At 62.6% G+C, this 24,598-nt stretch overlaps 1 protein-coding gene across 1 annotated transcript in view; it reads right to left on the reverse strand.

The window, feature by feature from the left end:
* Nucleotides 1-24,390, reverse strand: part of LOC119094506 (pleckstrin homology domain-containing family H member 1) — a gene marked incomplete in the record, with an annotated part of 86,533 nt that extends 62,143 nt beyond the window's left edge. The window contains 1 exon segment of the mRNA XM_037217563.1: nucleotides 24,056-24,390.
* Between the last annotated feature and the right edge of the window lie 208 nt (nucleotides 24,391-24,598).

Below are 24,598 nucleotides of genomic sequence, written 5' to 3' on the forward strand. Positions count from 1 at the left end.
ACCGCTCAGCAGAGCGGCGGCCCGCTGTCTGCCGCCGGGCTGGGCTCGGCCGGCAGCTGACCGAGGGCTCGCCGGGTGCCGGTCTCCCTGACGCCGCCTCTGCGGCAGCGCGACCGCTCAGCAGAGCGGCGGCCCGCTGTCTGCCGCCGGGCTGGGCTCAGCCGGCAGCCAATCCGGAGTTTGCTGCGTCCAACCAGCCGCGGTTTCGTCTCCCCGGCCGATGGAGGTGCAGGGAGCTAGCTCCAGCGCCACTTCCTCGCCCTCCCCCGCCACAGCCAGACGCCGCGTGGCGCCGCGTGGCGTCACGGCCTCGCGTGACGTCACGGCCGGTGCGGTCACGTGTCCAGGTCGATCCGCCGGCGATCGCACCAAGCCTGCACCGACGGTAATCCACAGCGCCATGACGGGCTTCGGAGACAGCCGCCAACGACGGACGACCGACCGACCGGACCTTGCCAGGATCACGCGCTAAAATGGCCGGAGGCGGACAGCGGCGCGGCCGCTCCTGATCACACAGTGATCACACAGCCTCCTGGTCACATAACGGACGCGTCATGATTTGGGAGAGGAGGCGTTGACATGTGATAATGCACGTACGTTGATGATCGTTAGTTCGGTTTTCGTACACATCAGATGGACTTTGACAAGACGTTTGGTAGTAAAATCTATACTGCAGGAAATGCTGGTTGGCGTGCGTCTGCGTCGTATATTTTCCACAAATATCAGTGAATTAACGCCTTTCCACGCTTGTCATCGTTGTACCCGGCATATTTTCAACCCCACCTCTCTTCTGTGTCCCAGCCTCCCTCTCTGCTGGTCTCTCTCCAACGCTCCTTCGTTCCCTCCCCCTGTGTCGACCCCTTGGGAAAAGGAGCATTTCTGATGTTGACGTCGCAGCATTACCAGTTACGACGAACAAGAGGCACGCACTCCCGACCAACGCACCGCGCCCAGCGTCCAGCGGCCAGCGGCGCGACTGCTCTCCGCCGGAGCTCGCCGCTAACGACGCCGCCGGTTCTCCTCCGACGGCGGCGGCCCGTCGGCGCCTGCTGGCCGGACCCTCGCCGGCGCCGGAGCCGGCCGTCGGCCCGATTAATCCGGCGGCGCCATCGACGAGCGCGTCCAATTAGCTGCACCGCCGCACCCCCGACCGTCGGACGGGGCGGCCGGGCCGGCCGGGCCGGCGGGCCGGCGGCGGGCTGCGGCGAGGCGTGAGCGGGCGCCGCCGCCGCCGTGGCGCCCGTCGGGCAGGGCGCGGAGCTGATCAGTCAGCGGTGGTCGCGCCGGCGCCCCCACGGCGTTCTCAATCTGGCGCCCAGTGCCGGCCGGACCCCGCCAGCTGTGACATGTCGCCGCCGCCGCCTGCCGCCGGAGCGGAACCGGCGCCTGCGGTCCGGCCCGGCACGACTCCGCCCGACGCGGGGGCCGCTGTCAACGCCCGTCAAATACGGCAGGCTCGGACCCGGTTCGTGTAGAAGACGCGTTCGTCCAACGCTTTCAAATTGCAACCGCCTTCGAATTGCAGACATTGAGGCATCAATGGTGAAGTGGTTAAGTTGCTCGGCTGGGAAACCAAACATACAGGGTTCGATTCCCTGCGGTGCCCGCCCTTCTTGCTAGGATGGGAGGCAGGCGAAGCCATATGGTCTCAGCAGCTGAGCGCGTCGTAAAGCATCAATAACCTGGCACGGACATTGCTTGCGTTCTGAATGTGGCGTTTGGGCCATTAAGACGCAAATTAAGATCGAAACACATCTCTTGGTAATCTTAGCAACACCGTATTGCAAATACCCGTGCTACAAAAAAGTGGCCTCCGAATAAAAGCTGCCTGCCTGATACATGCATACGACAAATGACGCAACTAGCTTTCAGGGCCTCAACTGCATGCCAACAACGGGACAACGGAACAGCCTGGACAAATCGTTCTCCTGTTTACTCTACGTGCACAATGCATAACGCCTGTTTCATCCACTACTTCAAGCCACAGGTCATCAACACATGCAACATTCAAATTTCCTACTTGGGGCCGCGATGAGAAAACTAAGCCATGCAGCGGACCAGTCAATGCAATCGGAGCGGGCCGCCGTACCACCGGCTCAGCCCTGCCGTCGGCACACCTCACCTCCCTTCCAACACCAGACACTGTCACCTGAGCCGTGCGCGCTGCACGCGCCGTAAATCCGCGCCCGCAATAAGCACCGCGCGACCCAAATTGCGTTAATTAACTCGCAACGCTCATCTCATTCCGCGGCGACGACGGCCCAAATTGCATTCGGCGCGAGCCAATCGGGTCCGCGGACTTCATTAGGGGCACGTTACACTGCGATTCCGACTGCCCTCGTGCTGTCGGCGGCATCATCGCTCGCCGCGCGGGGCGCGGCGTCTCCAGCGGCGGCACGTGTGGGGTCGTCTCTGGCACGGATCAGAGACCCGGCCGCTGCCGCCGCCGGCCGCTTCCGGCCCGCTGATGCAGGCCAGGCGGCGCCGCCGGCTGGCTCTGCCCCGCCCCTCTCGCTGCCGCCGCGGCCGTCGCCACCGCGCGCGCCGCCCGGCCGGTCGAGAGGCGCCGAGGAGGCCGTGGTTGTTTGGACGCGGCGCTCACGAGCCCCCGCCGTCGCCCGAGGGCCGCTCTCGATCGGGCGTTATGATTCACCATTCTATTGATCTGCTGTCGACAACAAGAGCGGCGCGCGGGCCGGCGGCGGCGGCGGACGCGGCCGGTCGGGCGCCGCCGCGCCGAGCCGAGCCGCTCGGGCGCTGTTTGCGCAAGCAGCGGCACGCGCCGCTCGTTGTCGCGTAATGGAAGTGGCGGCGGCCCGGCGGGCCGGCGCCACACACCCGCCGCTCCTCTCGCGCCGCCGAGGTCGACGACATGCTCGGGACGCCGCCGCCGGCGGTGATGACTCATCGCGTCGAAGCCGACGACAAAGGCGGCGCCGAGTCCGGCCGGCTGTCAGGCCGGCGGCGGATATAGCTGAGGTTGCAATACTAGTTGGCAGATCATCGATCCGGCGTAAGGCCGGCTCCAACAAAGGCTGTGGTGCCCATGGGCCTCGGGAGCGCCGTCCTGGGCCGCCGCTTCCACGAACTGTTGTAGCCCGCCGACAGAGTTCCGACAGCTGTTCCAGAGCGTAGCCCACAGCGTGGAGGGGAGCGGTTTGAACGCTTCCGCTTCAACTTCGCGGAAACAAGCGTCACGCCAATGGACGTTGTAGTTGCATGAAAACAACATCTTTAAACCTTGGAACATCCCCCCGCCCCTTTTTTGACCCTTTGACCTCCGCCAGCGTCCTCCAAAACACAACGTCGCAGCGATCGAGGTGCAGTGACAGCAATAATGTGACTCTCAGCGGGCGCACGGCCCAATTAGCACCACACACCAAGGCCAGGACAGCACAATTGAAGAATAGCGTGACAATAGTAGCATCGGCTGTCTCAGGACGCCTGCAAAATCAGCTCGGCAAAAACTGGAGCCAGCCTACCTTCCTGCCAGAGCAGCGCGCACTTGCTTTCATCCGGTCCACGTCCGTCGTTATGGCGGGCATAAAAAGTCCATCGGAGCCTGATTGCCAGTTTATTAGATGTTTTAGCCGGAGTGGCCAGGTACCATTCGCATGAGCGTGTTCGACTAACGCGGCTTGATAGTTAATAAATGGCTGCAACGCGAACATGATGAACTTTCCAATAGGAGCGCTGTCTCTAAAATGCAGCACGCAATTTATATTCGATCATTAAGGCCGGCTGCACCAAACACATTCAGCTTTAGATGGCGCACAAGAGCATTATGAATGGAGCCGGGGAAATGGACGTCCGCGCGTTAAAACTTTACACCCGAGCCTCACCGAATGATCACTAAAGCAATGCCCACGGGCCGGCCCGCATCAGCCGGGCGGCAATTCCATGGGAGCCCCGGAAGCCCGCCACGCCGACGACAGCCGGGCCAAATCACCACTGCGACGCCAAATGTCACGCGTTCTCGCACGGAATGACCCATGCGGCCAATATAGCCCGGCCAAACACGCCAGCTTATTGCGGATCGCTGGTTTACCGCTGGATCGATCGGAATAGGCCGAGGGTGTAAAAAGGAGCCGCAAAAGCGGCGTTCACGCTCCGGCTTGAGCGGCTGCTCACGCGAGAACGGCGGCCGAACGGCGCATGTGGACTGTCCGCCCACGCTGCGCCCATAGCGGACGGAGTAGCTGCCCGGCCCCGTCCGGACAGAGCAGCAGGCCCCGCCCGGACGGAGCAGCCGCCCCCGTCCGGACAGAGCAGCCGCCCCCGTCCGGACAGAGCAGGCACGTTCCGCTTTTGATCACCCAATCCAGCAGCCCGACTCGACAGCCGGATGCGACCGGCCTCTCAGCATGAACGGCAGGTCTCTCAGCGCAGCACAGGGACGGACGCCGCCGCCGAGGCTCGAGCCCAGGCATCGCAGCAGACGAACCAGCCCGCGTGGGTCAGGTCGAAGCCGAGCGGAGATATCTCCGCGGGTGTCAGCTGGGACCAACCGCCGCCGGCATGGCCGCTCTGGCGGCCGGGCGGACAGCGGAAGTCGATGCGGACGGGTGGAAGCCACGTCCGCGAGGGCGAAGAGGCGCCAGAAGCTGTCTGGACTTGGTCGCCCGCTTCTAAGCATAGCCAGCTCGCGTGGTTTCGAGGCAACACTTTCTGGTGACGAATATTAAATTATTTCGAAAATGTCCGTGACTGCAAAACGGCATGGCAGCGCGGCGTCTCGTGAACGCTTGTAATGCATTGCCTTGGCGTGGATGTTGTGGACAGTTCGCTTCCTCTGCTGGTACCATGCTGGCTGCGTCCCCATGTCATCCATTGCTGGGCGTACCTGTGTGCCCCTAGCAACAGCGCCCATGCTGGTGATGGGTCGGTCGGATCGTTCCCGGGTCCAGCGCTTATGTCGCCGGTAAAGGTTGATGCAGGCCACCATAGGTCAGAATTCATGGCGAACAGGTAAAGCAGTCGATGAATGTTTATTTTCGCCACGTTTATTTAAGCTTCAATCGAGCCATGAGTTGAAAGGCGTCTGCAGCGTACCTCAACGTCACCAATCATTCACAATCCCAAACGAGCCTCTGCCCAACTGCGGACAAGTTACGCTCTCCGCCGCAGAGCGTGTCGCCATGATGTACGAAGGCGATTACCGCCACGGCCAGGGTTGTAAAGTGACCCGCGTAACCTCACGGCGGGGCGGGAACGGCATCGGCCGGCGGGGGCCGACGCCAATGTGGTCTTCGCCCCTCAGTCGGGAGACCATCCCGTACCATGGCCGGGAGCCTTCTCTCCACGGTGAGTCAGTCTGTCAGTCACCGCCGTCAGTAGTCAGACGGCGGTGGACGGGACAGGTGTCAACTATTTCGCCGTCCTCCGAGTCGCCCGAGGCCTCGTCGGGCGTGGCACACGTGCTCCACGCCACCCCCGGCACCGGACGCCGCCGCCGCGCCCCGCCCACCGGCCGCTCTGGCTGGCGCGCCGGCTGGCGTCCCCGCCAGACCACGCGCGCGCGCGCGCCCGCTCGCCGGCGCCGTCGGCGTCGCCAGCTGGCAGCGCCGGCGACGACCATCGGGCAGGACGCCGCGTCTATCGTCGATCAGGCCGGAGACCGCCGCGCCGCGCCTTAATTGGATCTAAATTTACAGCTGACGGATGGCCTGCGGGGGGCGCGGCGGGCGCAGCGCGGCGCAACGGCCGCCGCGGGTTCAGCCAGGGTCGGCCGAGCGACGCCCGGCTGACAGACCCGGCGAAGGAGACACGGCCGTCCACGGCGCGAGACAACCGCTGGAGGCACCGAGGGGAGAGGCCACGCCGCCCGTACGTGGCGCGGACCGTCACCGCCGCACGCTGCGGTCACCCGCTCCTAGCACTCGTCCCGGCGGGCATCCGACGCTTCGACCCGCACGTCGGCGCCGCCGCTGGCCGGCCAGATGTCAGGGGTCGTCCCGCCGGCGGCGCGGACGGCATCGGACCGGACGGCCGGAGCCGCGCCCTATTTCAATTCGCTCAGCGAGCTATGGCGCCAATTCCGACGGCGACGCGCGGCCGACGGGCGGATTATCGAGCCCGGCGAGGCGCCGGCAGACGGCCGGCTCCGTCCCGCACAGAGCGCCGGCGGCGCGACCTCCGCGCCGGTAAAGCCGATCGGCGATGACCGCAGGAGACGGCGGCGCACAGCCCGGCCCAGCCGTCCGTCACGCCGCCACGGAGGCCGCCCGCCGCGCCACCGGCCGTGCGTCATCGTGCGCCTGCGAGGCGTCCGTCACCGGGCGGCCGGCGCCCGACGGCGCGGCCGCGGCGTGCAACACGGTCCGGGCGTGACGCCGGCGGCCGTGATGGGCGCGGCCGTGACGCCGGCGGCCGGTATTGACCGGCGCCATCACGGCGGCGTGTTACCGGCGGGCGGCACGCTGTCGCGACGCCCGGCCGGCTGAGGTGACGCCGCCGCTGACGACGGCGGCAGCCTCGCTCCGGCGCCGGCTGGCCCGCACACGTCGGGCCGCCAGGCGGGCAGAGCTCGGTATGCCTGCCCAGCAGGGCGAGGCGTGCTCCCGGATCCTGTGGCGGTCCGACCAGGCCTCCTGCACGCACGGGCAGGGTCGGGCGCCGGCCAGTTCGGCCCCGGCCTCCAGCGGGCGCGGGTTCAGTGCGATCCCGGCGTCCATGGCAGACCCAGCGGACCGGACCAAGCCGTCCAGTCCGGTCCGGTACTCCGCTGAGGGCGGGTTCGACCCCGGTCCTCAGCGCAGTCCGGGCCGGCTGCGGCGGCAGGGCGGGGCGAGGCCGGCCCGCCGGGTGGGGCGCGCCAGACGCGGCATCGATAGCCGCTAATGGTGCCGCCCCGTATTGACCCGGCCCGAGCAAAACACACACAGACGGACGGGCCCGGCAGCCGGCCCGCGCCCGCCCGGCCGCCGTCACATCGCGCGCCCACGGCCGCCGCGCGAGGCGGCAGGCCAATTCCAGCGGCGCGCGCGGCGCGCGCGACGGGCGCGCCGCGGACGCCCGCCTGACGCGCCGTCACCGTATCTGGGGCGCTTGGTCGACGGGCGGGCCGCCGCCGCCGCCGCCGCCGCCGTGGGAGCCGGCGGCATTGTCTCCGGCGCGCCGCCCGACGCAGGAGTAATGGTCGCGACGCGCGAGCGTGACGACCCGCTCGGAACATGTTAAGTGAAAATAAATCAACGCCTGGCGGTCAATGAACGATATTTCATCGCGAAGTTTGTAATGGGCTCAGTTTACTGCGGGCTCCTGGCGGAAGGAAAGTTACAAGGACCGACACTGCAGGCACTCGCTCATATGTTCTCCAGGGTTAAGTGGTGTTCGACGGTTAATCCAGGCTGCGAGAATCGCAATACGCCACTGCATCTGAGCGCATTACACAATCGCATCGCTGTCATGACCCTAACGCACCGCCCACCATCCCCAGCGTCACAAAAGTCCCGGGACTCACACGCCATCGAAATCCCTCAAAACGCACCGCGCCACGCATAAACCATTCGCATTATCCGTCGTCACACCGCGGAGAGACGCCAACTACATTCCGTCCACGCACAAGCGGGCGCATACCACGCGCTCCGCACCAACGAGCGCCGCTCGGCCGGAGAGGCGCGGGCCGGCGGCGGCCGAGAGGTCGGCCGCGTCGGCCGCAGTGCGGTCCGTGCCCGGCACAGCCAGCCGTGCAGCGGCGCCGCACCGGCATGCGGTGTGGGCGGCCGCGAAATCAATACCCTCCCGGCCAGCGGCCCGCCGGCGTGGTGTGGCCTGCTTCTGGCGCGCCAGCACGGCAGCGTGACGACCGTGTCCCCTCCCCGCCCCGGTCCCGGCCCAGCTGGCGGGGCGACCACGCTCCAGCGCCGAGCACCGCCCGCCGCCGGCCACGGCTCCCCGGAGACGCCGGATCGGTGACGGTGTTTGATCAGCCGCCTCCGGGGCCGACTGTCTCAGCCAGCCCGCGGGGCAGGCCGAACCGCACAGGCCCAGACGGCCCAGACGGCCGAGAGCGTCGTGTCTCCGACCCAGATCAGGGCTGAGGTGCTCATACGGCCGTGACGACACGGCGCGCCACCCTCGTCGAACACGCGCGTGGTGTGCGGCGGCGCAGCGGCGGTCGGCGCCACGTCGATAGCCGGAGCGACGGCCAAACACCGAACCGAACGACGCTCACCACCTTGCCGCCAGTCTGAGCGCCTCGACGCACGCGTCACGCAGGACGGTGGCTGAACGCCATCCGTAACGCCCACCGTCCCGTCACTGACAGGGCCAAACATGCCGAAGTGGGTTAACTACACAGCGCCAGTCTCGCTTAGCGCAACCAATAACTCTCCATCACGCACAGGCCTACCGGCCAACGCAAACCTGCAGCACGCGTCATTACGACTGCTGGGCGCATCGCATGGCGCTCGGCACCTTCGGCCTCCACGGGGGGCCCGGGTTCGAGTCCCGGTAGAGCCAGGACACCCTGAACGCCAACATGACCTCAGCAGTCGCCGGCGCGTCATAACAGGGTGCCGACGACGTGCGTCGCATTCATAACAAACGGCCATTATCCCCACCGTGGTGCCGGGAGAAGCGAGCGGCCCCCTTTCCGTCGCGCTCTAGCCAGCCGCACGCCTCATTGGCGCCCGAGCTCCGCCTTCCGGTCGCCCGCCCAGTCACCGTCCGTCCCAGCTGATCAATGGAGCGGGGGCGACACCGGCACACGCCATCGCCGCACCATAAAAAGGATGAGTGACGTCACTGGCCAAGGACGCGCAGCGCGGCCGGTCGGCCGCCCTCGGTCAGAGACGGCGGGCTACGGCGTGTCGCGGCGCGACCACGTTCGGCAGCGAGCCAGTGAGGGTCAGAGCGGCAGGCCAGACTGGACTTTCTGGCCATGGCCGGAGACAAGGGACGCGGTGCACACAGTCATGCGTCTTGTCACGCACCCTTGTTTGCAGATGTTTGCGCACCCTTGTTTGCAGTCGCGCACCTCACGTTCAGTAGATATCCCTGCACGGCGCGACCGCACTCGTCCCCTTCCCCCTCCCGCCCGCCCCCCCCCCCCCCCCTGGAGCAGAGAACCAGACTGCCTTCACGGCCGATGGACAGGCACCATCGCAGTGTGTCTGCGGTCCTGAGGCGGAGCCCTCCTCTCAGGGGAAGGCACGTGGAGTCCTCCTCCGAGGCAGGGGAACATGCCCGCAGTCGGAGGCCGGACCGGGGACCGGGCGCCGGGCGGAGCTTAAGACGGCTACGCTCTGCAGACACGGCCGGGGTATGTGTGTATATATATATATATATATATATATATATATATATATACATGCGTAATTTACATGAGCTGATGTACATATATGTAAACCAGCTCAAGGTTCCAAACACATCCCCATACGTAGGAAACAAGGGTTCAATTATAAGCCTACCTCCTACGCTCAGAGAGCAGAACTAATCAAAATCGTATCACGTGAACATAACCAAGCGAGAGGCTGAGCGACTCATGCGAATCGACTCAAACACACACAGCACCAACAGCAGCGACAGGCTGAGCGACTCATGCGAATCGACTCAAACACACACAGCGCCAACAGCTGCTGTTGGTGCCGTGTGCCAAAAGCAGCATTTCCAACACATGCACAGCTAATTGTAAACCAAAATCCGCCCCATCCAGTCATGGGTGCAGAAACACTAGATCTTCATTGACCCCAACTCGCTCTATAAAAACATTACGCGGATTGTTAGAGGCAGTCAATGGCTGAAATCGGCTGTAAATTGCTTAGTGGTAGTGGTTTCCCACAAACAATTAAATATAATCACTCGTGATGAAATAAGATCGTGCCACACGCGCGGCGGGCCGACCCCCTCTCTTCGTTTCGAGGGCGACCTATTCATGTCAGCAGTCTCTCATCCAGTCGGGTATTTTCAGAACAATTGTCCCAAGGTTAAGGTTTTTCGAGCTGGGTACACTGATGATTGTGTCATGCTGTTTTTCACCTGCTCCAGCTTAAGTGTATCTTAAGGTGCATTCCAGTTTAGCCCACGGGTCCATCCGGGTGGGCTGACTCAGGTGCGAAAAGTGTCAGTCCACCCACCGGCACGGCTGGACCCGTGGATGGTGGGTGGACCTAAGTTTGGCGCACTATCTGGCGAGGAATACGCTACGCTGCTAACCGACCAGAGAATTCTGCCCCAGCGAAGCTTCAGTCGGCGGAAAACAACTTTGCACAATGACTTCCCCAGGGTTCCAAAAGCTAGCACCCCGGACTGTAACCTAGACATGGCGTTGCCAGTGGGCGTCAGAGGCGCATCTCTGCCGACCGATGATTCAGCCCGGGGGCGTCAGGCAAAGGTCAGACGCATATAGCCCTTCCGACAGTTACTACAGCACAAAGGTCGCCCCGCTCACAGGTCAGCCACGGCCCGACTGGGATGTTATGAACATGCCCCAAATGACCGTAATGTAATTACATCAACCACAGCAGGACGCGAGGGTGTAGTTTCCGGTACAGTTAGTCGCTTTAGTTCTCTACCAGCCCCACACTTTGCGCCCAGCCGCCTCAACTTTGAATATGAAGCACGTCAAACACGCGCAGTTTCCGGTTTCGGGCCTAATTTTGGGGCCGGCTAGGTCACACCTCACTCTTGCACCCCTCACCTGGTTTACTCAACTACACTCGTGCAGGGGTACCTCTCCCAATTGTGTTAAGATCACAAAATCTGGGACCGATTAGTCCGCGTGGAAAGCCCATATATCATCCACCTCAGAGCAGGGGCGGGGACTGGGGCCGTCTGAGACTAAGATTCTCTGCGATGCATCCTCGTGCCTTGCATCAGCATCAACGGCGGCGGCGCTGAGCTTGTTTGCTGAGACAGCACTACATCTTCATGAATGCACTTGCTGCGCCAGCCTCGAAAGTCTACAACCAAGCTCATGATGCGCCACACGTTCGGCCCCACAAAGCCTTGTCGCAGGACGTCAATGTCATTCGACTTGATGACGTTTTGGACAACGGAAAAGCCTGCAGGCTTACGCTTTAGAGCATTGCCAACATTTGCATGTTCGAGTCTCGAAGGTGGTTGCATGTCTCAGGCAAAAAAAAAAACACACACACAGGATATTGCAGCGAGCTTAAAAGCAGCCCACAATGCCGGGCCAAATAACTTATCTATGCGAAACTACGCCTGCGACTTCAGCAGCTCTCCCTTCCACGCTGCATATTCATAATGAGGCCGACCTGCCAGAGGCAAACTTCCCGAGAACTTGTCGGCAGTTTGCGCCCCCGAGCGGCGGCGCGCGACCGACGTCGGCACCGGCGGCGCTCCGCCGTCGGCTCGCAACTCCCGACGCCTCGTGCGGCCGCCGCCGCCGGCAGACGTGGAGCTTTCTGAACGGCGTCTCGGAGCGCTGGGCGCTACAGCGGGACTTACGACGGGATTCGTATACATCACGCCGCCACGCCGTCTGTGCGTGGCGTGCTCAAGTGAATTGATCCTGACGAATCTGTGTGAACAAATCCTGCTCTCCGTAAGTGTGGAGCGTCCACCTAACGGCGGTCGGGGCCGGCACTGCCGGTCGGCGAACAGCAGCCCCTCTCCCCCCCCCCCCCACCCCCGTCGCACCGGCGGACCGCAGCCCACGCCGGGGCGGACCGGGAGCCGCCCAGCGCCGACGCTCCGGTCCGGTCCGGTTAAAGCCGAGCTCGCGACGAAGGCTTTCCCCCGGGACCTCCAGCGGGTCCGTTACCGGCGATTCCTCGAGGGGTCGTCGGCGGCGCTCAGGGAAGGCCGCACCGGCTCGGCGGCGCACAGCGCGGGGTCCCACGGGATTCCGCTACTGATGCGCTGCGATTATCGCACCCACATTCCCGCCAGTCGCGGACGAAAGCGGGACAGAAAAAGATCACCTAAAAAGCGAGAGGGCGCTGCGCGAGCACACCCAGCAGCAGACGGTGGATACGTCAGTTTCTGACAGCGCAGGCCTCCATCCGCTGAGTAGCGGGAGGGGGAGGGGCAGGGAGCGGGGTAGAATAGCGCAGTCTGCCGGGAGCGGCAGCGGTGTTATCGTTTCGCGCTTGTCTCTCGTCGGCCCGCTACGCTGTCATAAATCGCCGTGTCGACAGGCGGGCAGCGCAAATCACGCCCCCCCCCCCCCTCTCCCCGCGCGGGGATGCGCTGGGAAAAACGCGTGCGCGCACCGCCCCCGCCCCCGGCCTCGCTGACGAAGGGGAGCGCCGCCGACCCGCGGCGCCAGATCGCGCCCTGCTGTGGCCTGCCTCTCAGCCGACTGCACGGCCCTCAATTCGCTGGCTCTGCTCGGGAACGCGGATTGAGGCGGATTCTACGGAACCACAAAAAAACGTATATTGTATGGTTTCAAGCGGCAGACGCCTTCGGCACAGCGCGCTGCGGCTCGGCTTTGCCAGGCATCCTCGCATATGCGCAGTGACCTGACTGACAGTAATCTCCCAGGTGTTCGACGAATTCAGTCGAAGGGATTATGCACGTTCGACCTTATCAATCCAATCCATAAAACATTCCTGCCATTCGCGGTCTGTTGGAATGAGTTCAGCTGCCTGGGACCGAGCACGGCTTTGCCTTTAGCCTCGGTCTCGAACTTAAAAGATGGCTGAAATGCTCCACCGAGGCAGGGGTTCGCATGCAAAAAATCAAAGGTCATCTATTTTTGAATTCTGGTCTTACTTTTGTTAAAAACTGTGCCAGCTGTTAAACAAAAATGTCTAAGCGGATGAGCACGGGTCTGTCTCATGTGATCAGCTCACTGCCCGACATCCAACAAAAAAGCATGAGCCATTTAAAAAAAACAACTTCACATCAAGTACACTCCAATCACTTTACGCAAGGGGCACCTTGACGCGGTTTAAATAACACGGCGCCCTAGAACCACGCCACTAAGCAAGTACAAACGGAAACCAGCCAAACGCACCCGGGAAAGCACGGCCATTCACGCGGCCCGGTGGACGTTAATGAGCCGTGAATCACATGTCATGTTTACCGAGCAGCAATTTGCCTGCCTGTGTGTGTGCCCAGCGTGCTGAGCAATGGTCGTGCCATGACGCGCGCGCGCGCGCGCCGCGGTCAGCGCCGGGTCGATCGCGGCGCCCGGCCGGCGGCGCTCGAGCCGCGCGCCCCCGCCGGCCCTTGCTGCCGCCGGTGGGTCCGCGCGCACGTTCGGTCCACGCCGGCCGCGCGCAGGACGCGCCCGGCGCCCGGCGCGATCACTGGGGCCGGCAGCGGGCGCCGACGGCGCGGAGCGCTCGGCCGCCCCTGGCCAACGCCTCCGCGTCGGTCCGGTCGCGCGGTCGGGGCGGCGGCGTCGACGGGCCGCCGCACCTGCTCTCGGCGCGGCCTCGCGGCCGACCGATGGCGACAAACCGGCCGCTGATTAACGGCGTAAACACGCCCGGTGGTCGATTTACGGATGCGATAAAGCCGACCCGGCGCCAGCCGCGCGGCGAGAACACGCTGCAGACAGCACCGACGACCGGCGCCGCCGCAGATGGTGCTGCCAGTGTGTCCAACAGCCCTGCCGATGGGTCACACGGCCCTGCCGGTGGGCCACACAGCCCTGCCGGTGGGCCACACAGCCCTGCCGGTGGGTCACAGCCCCGCCGATGGGTCACACAGCCCCGCCGGTGGGTCACACAGCCCTGCCGGTGGGTCAGACGGCCCTGCCGGTACGTCAGACGGCCCCGCCGGTACGTCAGACGGCCCTGCCGGTACGTCAGACGGCCCTGCCGGTACGTCAGACGGCCCTGCCGGTAGGTCAGACGGCCCTGCCGGTGAGTCAGACGGTCCTGCCGGTAGGTCAGACGGCCCTAACGGTAGATCCGCCAGCGGCGTCGGGTCCGCCCGCCCTCGTCGGCCGCGACAGGCCACGGTCCGCCGGAGCCAACGTTCCCAGGTCGGAGCGCCGCTCGCCGCCAGATGGACGGCCGCCTAACGAGCGGCGCGTCGATCGTCGCCGTTGACGGGCGGCCAGTCGAGACCGACGGCAAGGTCACCGTCGGACCGACGCGGCGCCGCGAGCAGCCGGCCGCTCACCGTGGTCGTCTCGGGTCTGGGAGCCGACGAGGCGCCGTTTGGGCTGCACGTAAACGCGATGAGTACGCGTGGACAGCAAACACAACACATCTCCTGGGGTTGATAGATTCGCATTATTATTCGCATCGAGCGAAAGGCGTACGAAGAAGGGACAACTTGACAAAGGACGGCGTTCAACACCCAAAACAAACTCCACACAGGTTCAGGGACATTTCAGACCTGACGTTTCCCGCATGCACGAAGTCAAGAGCTTCTGCGAACGGGCGCCTTCGATCCACACAAGACACGACCGAACAGGATGCAGATGAAAGGTCACTGAAATGCTCAGTTCCCAGCACTGTTGCGCCGTTCGGCATCCGGGTGCAACTGCGGTGGCCATATGAACGCCGTGCTGGGTACCAGACAACAAGCCGCCCATCTGCGGAGGGCATATGACAGCCGTGCTGTGTACCTGACAACACGTACCTGACAACCTGCGTACCTGACAACATGCTGTTCATCGAACGTTAGCGGAATCCATCACCGCCCGGTTAAAAGGATTGGGTGACCCTCAAGGGAACTTTTCAGTCAAATACGTGGAATGTCGCCGCATATTTATCGAACGTGGTCTCCTTTGCTGGTGGTTTCCCCGTTAACGCCTGCATTCATTCTGAACTTTTGGCCCTAGCGTGGGTCTCATGGAAACAAAGGGCGCAGTGATGGCCTCTCCACCATGTCAGTACCTCAGCCAATGGTGCTACGACCGAGAACGATGCGCAAAAGCGGAAAACACATCAGCTCTTACGATTTGTCGAGGTTGAAAACCTTCTTTTTGGAGTCAGAAGTATGTGCTTATTCGACGAACGCAAAGCAGAAGACTATTTCGGCATCACCATTCGACTAAACGGCATTTCAATCCGTTTCAGCCGGCCTCTGTTGGCGCGCTGCGCCGCCCACCGCCTGGAGTCAGTGAGCTCGACGGAGAGCTGTCGCGGGACGAGCGGCGTCGGCACCAGCGCGGCAGGTCGTGACCGCGGCGCCCTGCCCCAGCGGGGGTCACGGCTGTGGTCCGGCACCGCTGCCGCCGCCACCGCCGCATCCGCTCCGGACTGCTCCGGCTCCGGGCCGGGCAGCGGCCGCCGGGCTGGTCGTTCGGCTCGCTCCGAGCGCCAAGCAGAAGCACTCCCGTCGGTCGACGATCCGACCGTGCCGCCGATTCATCGCGCCGATGGCCCCGCCCGAATGGCGATGAACCATCCCCGGCGGCGGTCGGTGACGTCAGCGTTGGTGACGTCACCGGCGGCGGGGCGCGTCTCGCCGCCGGTCGTGAGGTCACCACAGGTCGGCGCCGCGCCGCCGCCGGGGGAAGGGGGGCGGGGGCGGGGCGCTGCTGGCACCGCTGGAGGGCCATCGCACCGGGCGTGACGTCGCGTCCGACGGGCCGATGGGCCGGCGCGCGCGCCGACCTATCGGCAGACCTCGGCTGGCGGGGCGCCGCCGTTTCGGGAGATAAAGGGCGGCATTGATTTACGGCCGGCGTCGCCAGCCGCCGGAGAGCGCGCCGCGCGGCGCCGGCACGTTGCCATGGAGACGGTGCCGGCTGGGCCGCGGATAAGCCGGCGGCCGGAGCACGTGTCACGACCGGCGACCGGGGCTCGTCGGTCGCGATGGCCGCCGACACCGGCGCCGCTGTCTAGCGGGCGTCGTGTAGCGCCGCGGGGACGGGGAGGGGTGAGGAAGAGGGGCGGGGAGGGGGGAGGGCGCCTGTTGCTGCGCGGGGTGGACGGCTGCATTGTTAGAGGTACTACAAGTAGTAGGCGACCACGCGCGTCCCTTGATGTCTGCACGTTCATCAGCGCAGGCGGACACTCGCGATTCCGTTATTGGGACTCTCATTTGCCACGCCACATTAAAACGCATTAATGTAAGCAAGGTGCGTTACTGTGCTGTTTCAGCTGCGTTGAAAGCTGCAATTAAGAAATTACCACCAAGAACTTCAGTCATACCGCGGCCGGTCTGCACATTAACATGCGCATCATCTACAGACGAAACAAAACAACCGACAGGAAGAAATGAGCCTTGGTGGCCCAGCAACGGCAGCGCCAGATGGCGTTCAGAGGCGGACGGCCTCGTTTTCTAGCCGTCACTGAATCAGCGGGCAGGCTACATGGCCGGCCACATCAGCGGGGCGAGGGTGGCTGCCGATTGGCCCCGGTCAGCCATAACTCGAGTTCTCAGACGGCTCGCCAGACTCGCAACACAAGCAAACAGACTGCCACAGAGAGCGGTCTGTCGGCGCTTCGTCCCCTCACGTGGCAAATTCATCTGAACGTTCGCTTAGGCCCTGTCGACCTTCTAAGTATAGCGGCTGGAATGTTTTCCGGAGCGAGATCGCGTCACGCGCGGCACACGCCGCCGCCGTCCGTCCGACCGTCCAAGGTGCTCTGGAGCCAGCGCGGTGACTGACGCCGCAGCAGCGCGAGCGTCGTGCACATGAAGGCGTCCCGACATTCTGCCCCACGAGCTCGTCAAGCGACGGAGCCCACACAAAACCGGGGCAGCTGTCCGACCATGATTAGGACATTCCACCGAGTAGCTGGGCAAGGCAGCCGATCATTGGCCGTTGCCGCGGCGACGCCGGAGAAGACTCCGGCGTCGCCGCCTGCATGCGACGAGGGACGCGAGGCGCCGCTACGGACCGGAGACCAGAGGAAGCCTGCAGTTCAGTACGTGCCCGTGTGGTGCTGCTCTCTGACTGGGCAAAACATGGAAGCGAAGACGCTCGTGATGCGTTCATTTGGCGTGAAAACTGTGCAAGCCTTGGCAGGAGTAGCCGGTGATCTAACCGACCGTGTTCGTCGTCGGAGCTTGGCCTTTGTAGTTTTGCAGTTTGTGGAACTGTGGCTGAATCAACAGCCGTGTTCCGTCTCATCAGCATCGAGGGCACATGCTGGGATGAGCTCGGAGCGTTTGATCTACCCAAAACCGTCATCGGATGAGATACCGCGGCGCATCGCATCGGAGTCACTTCATCGCGAGTCAATGGCATTCTTGTGCTGCATTTGCCGCACCTTGGTACAGTGCTACAAGTGCACTGATGTCCTTGTAGAATATTTTGGACGTAACTGCGCTGTTCACGCATGCGCCTAGTTATCAAAGACCGTCGGCGACAGCTGTTGGGTGCATTCGAAGCGCACCAAAACTGTTGTATTTTACGTGGCACCACATATAATCTTTGCCGAACGGGCTCGCATCCCGACACATTTTCTGTTTACATCTTCTTAGCTTTCGCCTACAGTGACTAAGCGTGTCAGACACTAACGATCACTCGCCAGTGCGACGCGTGCTACCAATCGTGGCAACGGCAAATTACGCTCTTTATGACGTAAAACAGATCTTTTCACCGCAGCGGCTAGTCTTGAGTGCGCGACTGACTTCCTCATAAGCGAACCTGTTGCAGCATTTCCGTCTAACTTCGATCAAGTAGGCGGCAAAAAGGCAGTATGTGCGTCTGGCAACAATTATTCGTGATGCTACGTGGAATCATCGTCACCCCGGTCGCTGTGAGCAATAAAAAGGTGCAGAATCTGAGGTATGACGTCGTGAATGACGTCCCGGCATAAATCCTTTGTCGTCCGGGCTGTTGCGAACACACCCTTTGTATTGCTGTTTCCTTCGCGTATCATTAGGCATTCAGATATGACAAGATGAAGGAGGGAACAACGTTAGAGATGCCACTACGAGAGTACAGCGGGACCGAACGGCCACCGTCGCCACCGCCCACCGCCAGCAGCTGGCCGACCGGTGCATCGGGTGGGGAAGGGGGAGGGGGGCGTGGCAAGTCCGGACCGCCGCCACACCGACCCCGCTAACAATGATTACGACCCGAGGCCGGGCCGCCGTGGGCCGGCCTCGGCTAATAACGCCCCCCGCTAACGAGACAGGTCACGGAGCACGCGGCGGGCGGCGGCCGAGCCAGCCGCCGGGTCGAGTCACGGCGGCGGCCGCGGCCAACGTCGGTGTCGACGTCGGCTCCGCAGTCTGCCGTGACAGGAGGCGCCGCGCCCAGACGCCGCCGACACCGGACCCTGCGGCACGGACTGCGTCCCTCCCCCCCCCCCCCTCCCTCCCTCCCCCGGGCCCCGCGCCAGACCCGGCCCCGTCTGTCGAACGGCCGCCGCACGACCCGCGCTCGAGCAGCGCCGGAGCAGCGCGCCAGCGTGCGACCCCGGCCCCGGCGGCGCCCCTGCCGGGGAGGGCGGCGTTTCGGCCGGAAGCCTTTTGTCCGCACCCCGTCCGTCGCCCGGCGAGGGGAGGCGTCGGACGGCCTGACGCCGCGGGGCTTCCGGCGGTCGCCAGGCGACAGCGGCGGCGCGCCGGGCTGCCGCTGACTGCCGCTGGCTGCTGGTGGCTGCCGGTGGCTGCCGGTGGCTGCCGGTGATGGCGGCCAGCGCGAACGGAGAGGACGCGCCGGTCCGGTCGGCGCGGGTCCGAGCGGAGCCCGGCGTCGAACCGGCCCCCTACAACCGCACCCGGAGACGTCCCGGCTCACTCGTAACGAACCAGCCGTTCCACCGCGACACTTACTTGAAACAGGCGGTCCCCGGGCGTCGGCGACAGACGGTCGCCCGCGGTGAGCACGGCGGCGGTGCAGCGTCGCGGACAGCGGCGGTTGGTGCCCGGCGCCGCGGTCGGCGGGTGCCCGGAGCGCGCGCGGCGCCTCGTCGCCAGCGGCGCGTCGTGACCGACTGAGCGCCGGCCGCCAGCTGCCGAGCCTCGTCGGCGCCGACGACCCGCCGCCGCCGCCGCCGCCGGACGACGTAAATCAATGGCCGAGTCGGACGCCGCCGTACACACCAGGCAGCCGGGCGACGCGGCGTCCGCCAGAGCGCGAGGCCGGCGGATGCCGGCACCCACTTCACAACGCCCCGGACTCAACCAGCTGGGCTGGCGTCAGTCAGCGCTGCGGTCGGGCCGCCGTCTTCGCGAGAGCACGCCGCCCACCGCCGCCGGCGTGGCGGCCGAGGCGAGACGCGCTCGCGGCCTGGGCCCGGCGCCGCGTCGGCCGCGCTCGAGCCGCCGGCCACCGCCCGCCGCGCGATCGGGCAGTGCCCGTCGCCAGCGTCGTGACCTTTGAACGAACGCCGTCCAGCCGACCTAATGGCGCGCCATCGCTGTCGGCGGCCGTTCGGCCGGGACCGGTGACCGACGAGCGGCGTACGGCGGCGCGCTCGCGGGGGTCACGGGGGCCGTCGCAGGGGTCACGCGGTACGGCACCGGCCGTCTCAGGGATCCCGGCGTGCCGCTTCTTGTCGTCAGTCCGCAACAGCTGTTCGGCCACGCTGGCTGGAAAGTCAACACAGCACCCCGCCGGGAATGACGATTCGACCGGGCGGAGGCGTGCCGCAGCTGACTGCCGCGCGCCTAACGGCCCCTGTTGATTGGGGACACGCTCCACTCCAGCCTCATCGATTGGTGCCGTTCGCTCGGGGCGATCCGCGCGCCCCTCCCACCCTGCCCGGCGCTCTCAGCTGATGTCGACTGACCACGGCTGCCGGGTCCAGGTCGTGCGGCGCGCGGCGTGGCGGTCCACAGCTTACAGCTCGACTGGTCAAAAGTTTGGCGAAAACCAACGTTGTAACATCAGTGGCTTGTCACGTATGAAACATGTTGCAGAAACTCTACATTCCTTACTGAGCCTGGCATAGCTTGAAGCATAACGTTTCGATACAGGGGGCCAAATGGGCGTTCTCGTGCGCTCTGCTTGTCCGCCGCGAAGTCCGGCGGCAGCGGTCCTGAAACAGCTGACCATTTTGGCCCATTGGTCAGCTGACCAAATTGCCCCGGTGGCCCGTATCGACGCTGCCGACCTCATTGGCGGCGTTGCAACTTACGTTCGGCGTTAGTGAGCGCATAAGTTCGCCAACCAAGGAGCGGTACAGGCACACGGCCGGGACGGGCCTGCGCACCACACAAGCTGCCCACAATATTCCGTTAAAAACACATCCTCGGTGCAGGTTGGCAAAACACCGCGCCGGACGGCTGCTCTTCAAACATGGCGATTTTTCAAAGGTGGTCATCGTGTGACGTCGATACAAAAGCCATCGTGCGCGGCTGAGCAAGTTTGCTTACGGCGGTCGATCGGCACCAAATTACTCTTGGAACTCTCCAAATAACTCTTCAAATCACTCTCCGCAATGTACGTACACAATGCTCGTGGTAGGAGCAGGCATTAATGGTAGAGCTGGACTACGAACAACCACGTTGCCCACTTCATGCCTGTCACGCGAGAGGTGGGTAAATGGGCAAACACCTCCATCACAGAGACCGCCAGGAATACCCGCTGCAATGGCAGGCTCGTGCGTGTACGAATTTCACTCCCTCATTTGCCACATGCTCACGGGTTAGTCAAATCCTGAGTACTTCCTTACTTGGACCGGATAGGTTCCTAGCGCCGCGGACCGATGTGAGTGGGTTACGGAGGGGAGGGGGGGGGGGGGGGCAGCCGGACCACGAGTCGCTCAGCAAACAGTGGCTCCTCCCCACCAACGGCCGGAAGATGGATCGTAACGCGGCTAATGCGACTCAAAGAGGCGTGACCGGCCCCGCCCTGACCGGCCAGCTCGCCGCAGCATCGGCCACAGCATCGGCGACGGCCCGCCGCCGGCCTTGCCCACCGACCTGGACTCGCTCTGCGGACACCCTCCTGCCCGCGGCCCCGACAGGAGCTGCGTCCGGGGCCCCACGTTCCCGCCGCCGGCGCATGCCTCGTCTTCCGACGGGTGGTGGCTGCGTCGCACCACGCGGCGGCGGCGGCGGCGGCGGTCCGGACGGCGGCCAGCGACTCTGTCCAGTCCGGTTTGCACGGCGCCGATCAATACGGGCGGCGCACACACAATACCGGCTCGCACCGCCGATCGCGTGCATCAGGAGCCACGACCGGGATCAGGAGGCACAGCCGGGATCAATGGGCACAGCCGGGATCGGGATTCACGACCAGGATCACGAGCCACGACCAGGATCAGGAGCCACGACCAGGATCAGGAGCCACGACCGGGATCACGAAATGCGACCAGGATCGGGAGACACGATCAGAATCAGGAGATATTGCCGGGATCAGGAGACGCGATCAGGACCAGGAGCCGCCAGGATCAGAAGCCAAGACCAGGATTAGGCACCACGCCAGGATCAGGCACTACGACCAGGATCACGACCCAGGACCAGGATCAGGAGCCACGGCCGGGATCAGAGGCCACGACCAGATGGGCAAAAACATGCTCACCGGACACGGAGACGTCACTTATGCGCGGCCTCGGCCGGCCGGCGGCGCGCGGGCCCGCTGGCCGAATCAACTCGCGGAGGCGGCTGGAGGGCACCGGTACCGGTGCAGGTCTTGGACGCCCTATTCCCCACGGATACTGGAGGGAGCAGAGACGTTATATGCATATATATATATATATATATATATATATATATATATATACGCACGCACGCACGCACGCACGCACGCACGCACGCACGCACGCACGCACTATATGTATATGTATATGGCCGTGGCCGCCTACCGTTGTCCTGCGCGTCCGCGCCTCTGCGTTACGAAGCCCAGCCTCCGCGACCAGGCGTGGTCCTACCCCAGCCTCCGCGACCAGGCGTGGTCCCCTACCCCTCCAACTCGCCCTGCCCGTCCGCTTATCTGCGCCGCGGCCCGCTGCACTGGTGCGCAGAGGCCGCCGCGGCGTCCGCCGAGGGCGCGACAGCGTGCAGCGCGAGGGACGAGTCCCCCCCGCCGCCGCCGCGCCGGCGGGGAGCGGTTGCGCGAGCCGCCGGCCACATCTGCCACTGCGCGCCGGCAGAGGCAAACCAGCGCCACCTGTCGGCCATGCGTGGCGGATGGGAGCCATCTGTGGACGCGCGTGAACCGGCCAGCAGCTTGCAGCGCCGCTGCCGCAGCCGCGGACCGCAGTGACCCGAGCGCAGCTGGACAGCAGCGCGCCTCGCTTCCGGTTCAAGAGACGGATCCGGCTCCCTCAGGTTGGGACCTGGGCGGTACCAGGCAACGGCTCTGGCGCAACCGATGCAATGCTGCTATGGGTGGACGACCCCGGGACGCGGTGGTGAATGGATGAAGATGCATCTGGAGCATTACACAATAAGAAATGCTGCCACAACCAAGAATCCCAGCATCACGCAGTTCTTGCACTCGAACAGCTGCTTTATAGCCTGCCAACACAGCTGTGACATGCCCCGGGGTCATCCGACCGGCTAACCTTGAACCGACAGCATTTGTCGTCACAAGGGGAAAGCGAAGTTCTCGGTGGTCCATTTGCAGACCGTTTACAGGTACCCAGCAGCCACCCGAGACCTCCCGTCAGGTCTTCGCCATGATCATCCCAGTGTGCACCATTGCCATTCTCCTGCAGGTGAGCTGCATGCATTTGTGAGATGCCCACGCCACACATGCTCACTGTGGTCACGGAATCTCACTTTAATTGGTGCGATACCAGTGTTGGTCAGCGAATACTCCGCTACAAGCGTGGTTGTAGCCACTGTGGCGTGGTCCCTGTGGTCTGCCTCAACTTATAAATCCCAGCACCATGACACCTATCAAATAAATGACCACGAAAAATAACTGCACATGCCAGCTGAGCACCTCACAAGGTATTTGTTAACAGGTGGTGCATACTTGAACCATTCCACCCCACAGCACTCATGCCCAGCATGCTTACAGGCACATGGGCAGACCACTGCATTTCTTTGGAGTTCTCTCCCAAAAGTTTGCATAAGCACTCCCAATATATGACACAACCAAGTGAGACCTTCTGCTCTTGGATATTTGGCTGGGAGTTCTTGAGCTGAAAATAATACACCCTCAGTGTACCTGGAGAAGGTGGTGAAACCACATAATCAAGCAAGCAGTTAGCATATTAACAAAGCTTAATGTATGTTCTGAATGCACACCCATGGTCATGTTGAGGTTTGTCATTAAATCCAAGCTTGTTTGATAGCAATGTTCATGCACCAATGTTATTGAACAAGTATCACAATCTTACATAACCTATTTATCAAATAGCCAATTAAGTCAATACTCTCAGCACAACTTCCAATTTGAAACTGCCAATCTATGAAAAATTGTCAAAACTTATGGAACAAAATATGCTGATATTAAAAACAAAAACACCTGTAACCATAGTATGTAGCTTAAACAATCAAGTGTGCTTTATGGTGCATAACAATTATCAGCAATATGCATACCTTATCTGGTGGTGAAATGTGTTGTTTGACAAGTACCAGCTTCTGCCAGCATGTGAGCATGCAATGAAAGGAGCATATGCATGGCATGAAAAAGGGTGCTGGGGCAATAGTCTTGATCTTATGTGAGAGGTTAACCCTAATGCTCTGGTGATATAAAAGCTAACTTGAAAGGAAGAGTTTGCCTCTGCCTCTCCACCCATTTTTCCCAGATTGCCCTCACATACAAACAACCCTTGCAAGTACCTATGTAATTTGTATCATGTGGGCTCACCAGCATCCTTGATGAACATCAGGGCATGAAATACTTGTTTTAAAACTTTTATAACATGTGCTTCATATGGAAGTCACCAAATGATGATAAGTGGAGCTGTGAGCTACACGGCTATGCAGTTTCTAATCCATTCTACAACACATTGAATTTCAGTAAATTTTGCTGCAATTGAGCAAAAAAGTAGCTGTTTGTCACAACCATAAATTCACCTAGAACCACATGCCTACCAACAAATTTTGTAGGCTCCGATGAGGTGAGATACAGGGGAAGATGAGGTGCTCCAGTTTTCAGCTGTGAGGCTGCCAAAGCATATTGCTGATACTCTTGCCAGTATTGTGAACTGGTGGGTATGAAGGAATCCATCATCACCAATCATCAGTTGATACAAAGCCAGCATGTATCTGCACAGCTCCCTACCCATATATTTACCTTCCAAAAATGTCACATGCTGGCAACATTGATGCCATCAGCACTGACCATGCAAACAGTTTGGGATGCACGTACCTAGACAGGTCTCTGCTGCACAGGTGTAGTACTCGTGGAAAATGGAGTGGCAGGGGCTTCGATACCAAATACTAGATAATAGGCACCTCTGACCAACATATGCTGGAACTCGGATGCTGGATTCCAATGCTCCTACCACAGCAGCACAATCCTGGCGCACACTGCAGCGCTATAGTAGGTTCAACAATTTAACGCTCCATAACACTTGACGTTCGCTTTCACTCGATGGTCTGTTCCAGCCCTACAGACCCAGTGTCCACACAACCCCCATTCCTAGCTCGCCGCGACACGAGCAAGGCTGTGGGACCCGACAGCACCGACGCCAAATCTTTGTTTACGTTACGAGGACCCCGGTGCTGCCTTGTGCTGACCTCTATGGAGGCGGTGCGCAACCACATCTTCAGGTAGGGTCCACGACGATGATTTGGGGAAGGGGCCGCAACAAGGCGGCCAAAAGACCGATGACACATCGAGGACCTTACGATCCCATCTTCCGCGTCCATGGGACTGACTGCTACAGAGCCTTCACCAGTGCATGCCACA

This window comes from Pollicipes pollicipes, unplaced genomic scaffold (assembly GCF_011947565.3).
Source record: "Pollicipes pollicipes isolate AB1234 unplaced genomic scaffold, Ppol_2.1 Scaffold_4002;HRSCAF=4701_pilon_pilon_pilon, whole genome shotgun sequence".
Lineage (NCBI taxonomy): Eukaryota > Metazoa > Arthropoda > Thecostraca > Pollicipedomorpha > Pollicipedidae > Pollicipes > Pollicipes pollicipes.